The sequence below is a fragment of the Pinus tabuliformis genome, chromosome 3_2 (genome assembly GCF_031772625.1).
Source record: "Pinus tabuliformis cultivar Carrire ecotype Pingquan chromosome 3_2, CPIR1, whole genome shotgun sequence".
Taxonomy (NCBI): Eukaryota; Viridiplantae; Streptophyta; class Pinopsida; order Pinales; family Pinaceae; genus Pinus; species Pinus tabuliformis.
The window spans coordinates 1052436099-1052439374 of record NC_142302.1 but is presented as its reverse complement, the minus strand read 5'-3'; positions in this window follow the sequence as shown (position 1 = coordinate 1052439374).

Sequence of the window (3276 nt, the reverse complement as noted above, 5' to 3'; positions counted from 1 at the left end):
GGAAATGGAATAATTAATTGACATTCCACAAGCTTGAAGTATGCGATTAAAAGTACAAACACACATAGAGTGTACTATTAATATTAGATTGTGGATCATTAAATAAACATATTGATGCTTCATAGGGCCAAGAGAGAGAGATCCTAAGCATCATATATCTTCTCTTCTGTATCTCTCTCCCTAAACAAAATATCTCCTTCAAAGAAAATTGGTTACAACTAACAAGCCCGAAGATTCCTACAAGTGTCCCTGTTCTAGAAACCTTAGTGGCACCTTAGTTAAATGGATATGTATAATTGTCCCACAAAGACATTTTGGCTAAACATCCCAACAAACATATATTCTTCTTGTTTATCATAACTATAATAATTTCAATATAGAATAAATCACTACATTAAAAAAATAAAAAATTCCTCGATACTCATCCGTCAATTTGGGTCACACTAGTGCTTAGCATGGCTAGATTTTTTCCAACAGAGTTTCGAACTAGTGACCATTAACACCTTGATAGAAGACCATGTCACTATCTACTTTATGCCCTAAATACATTAATATAAAATATTATCATAACAACTCTTAATACTAAATTAGAAAACACCTCTTTACATAAAAATCAATATTAAATTTAAATTTATGAGTTTTTTCTTTTATTAAATAGTTTTGAGAACCTCTAAAGTCAAAATTACACTAGTCTTTTAGAAATTTCCATAAATAAATTAAAATTTTGTTTAAAAAACTAGGGTATGTAGACACTAACCTTGAAGCTAGTTGTTATTCTCCTCCTATATATATATATATATATATATATATATATATATATATATATATATATATATATATAAACATTAATTTTTAAAGCTAGTTATTAGTCTCTTTCTTTATATATACTAGCAATTTCACCTAATGGTGGAAATGAATGCCGAAGCCATGCTTGGGGCGTGCAAAGCCATGGACCTAGGTGACCTACAACAATATAACCATAAACAAGCAACGGTCGACGTGTCAATAATTGAAATTGCTAGTAATAAACATTGATATAAGTTAATAATAAACATTGATACAGGTTGGAATTTATAGTTAATATCCCTCAATTCTCACCGCAGCACGAGTCACATGAAACATAATTGTTCAAAACCCCAAACTCTAGTTCCAATTCATGAGATATGGTTGATTCCCTCTATAGCCAATGTCCAAACCCTGGTTCATTTGAAACCCCAAAATCCATCCTTAATAACCCTGGTTCATCCATGCAACTAAAATCTGTTGGAAAAACATAAATATTGTTATGGCCAATTGTTATTCTTTTACAATTATAGATCCCTTTTTCAATGGCTGGAAAATTTTGGAGGTTTTGACATGTCCTGGAGAGACATTGCTCTTCCTTCTCTGCAATATACATTGCCAAGTCATGGAAAACATCGTGAACCTATATCCTTATGTTCCCAGCATCATCATAAACACTCTGAAACAAGCAACGTTCTACTAATAGATCTACATACCTAATAAATAAATTGGTTAACCCACATTATGTAAAGGACCACAAGCAGTTAGGAAATAATGTGATAAGGCCATTGTAATGGATGTATCTTATTGAGAGACCCATGGTAATTACCCATGGTATTGTATGTATGAAGCCTATATAGAGGCTACAAACTCCCCATTGAGAGATGTCAAGTATTGTTTTGTATTGACAAATGATGGCTTGTGGAGTGATCTCCTTCCTTAAGGAGTAATTGTATGGTGTTACCCTACCTGAAGGGTTTTGATATTAATAAAAATATGAAGGTTTTATACTTTGTTTATCTTGGTATTATTTGCAGTTATTGGGCATATTTCAACTTTTAATATGTTTGCAGGTCAGATCTAATATAAGTTCTATCAGATCATTTTCTTAGGCGAAGAGGGGAAGCATTTTTTTGCATTTTTTGCAGCATTTTTTGGGCTGCAAGTTTTCAGATCAGATATGAAACTTTTGGTGCAATTTTTGAAAAAAAAATAGTATATCTAGATTATTTGTGGGAAAATATCCAAATTCAAAAAAAAATCAGCCAAACCAGAGTTCAAATGAGGGAGATATCGTTGATTTAAAATCAGCTGTGTTGCAGAAGTCTTCTGAATGACAATTTGTGGACGATGGATCTCCAGTAAATTTTTGCAGTTTTGTGCAGAATTTTAGAAAATATATTCCAGATCTATGCTCCTCCTAAAAAATTACCCAATTTAAAACAAACAAAAAATCGGTCAAATCGGTGTCTGAATGAGGGAGATATCCCGAATTTAAAGTCAACTCTTTTTTCAGAATTTTTTGTGACGACAAGACAATTGCAGCACGAACCTGAGTTCTAGAGAACCCACATCAATATTTCAAACATAAGAGCATATGCAGAATGGTTATTCTATTTCAAAAAACAAGTTATAATAAGGATTCTGATTTATATTGACCAAGTTATGCCCATTTTAAATTTTCGCCAAAGTGATTTTTTTTTAAAAACCCTCACTCTATTTTAGAGTTCTAGCAAGATGAATTTTATAGGAAAAGATGATGGCCCTACTATTGAAGAATTCCTAAAAGTGGCAAACTAAGCATCTAAGAAATATTGGAAATCTTTAGCATGGCTTAGTTTTAGAGATGAGGCTGCCATATGGTGGAGTTCACTTGACAACAAGAAGTTGGTAAGCCTTCCTGATGAAGAAGTTGAAAAAGTCCTTTTAGACAAGTGGTCTCATGTTAGAAAACATGATAATGAGAAACATAAGGGGTTATTTTCTAGTAGTATCTCCTTATTACATTTTCATGGGTCTATTCAGAAAGAGAAGGTCATCGTGTCTATCAATCCTAGTTGCGGGCATAAATTTATTAATGTTCATTTGGCTAACAGATTACAAGTCCCAGCAAAACAAATGGAGCACACACATGTTGATAATGAAGAGGTGTAAGTTTATAAATATTTGAAGATTTCCCGGGATAAGTATGTGTTGCATTATAATTTTTATGCTTTAGATATGGCTGATGTGGATATTATTTTGGGATACCCTTGGATGGAATCTATTGGTACTGTCAATATTAATGTGCAGAAGAAATTCCTGAAGCTCTAGTATAAAAAGAAGAAAATTACATTGCAGGATATTTCCATCAGTAAACAAGTAGAGTCCAAGGAGGTCGAAGCATAAAACACTGTAGGTACTAACACATCAGATGAGGAGTCTGTGGTGGAAGTAATACTGGAAGATAACCAACAACCGCAAGTGCCACAACAGGTACCCGATACCACTCAC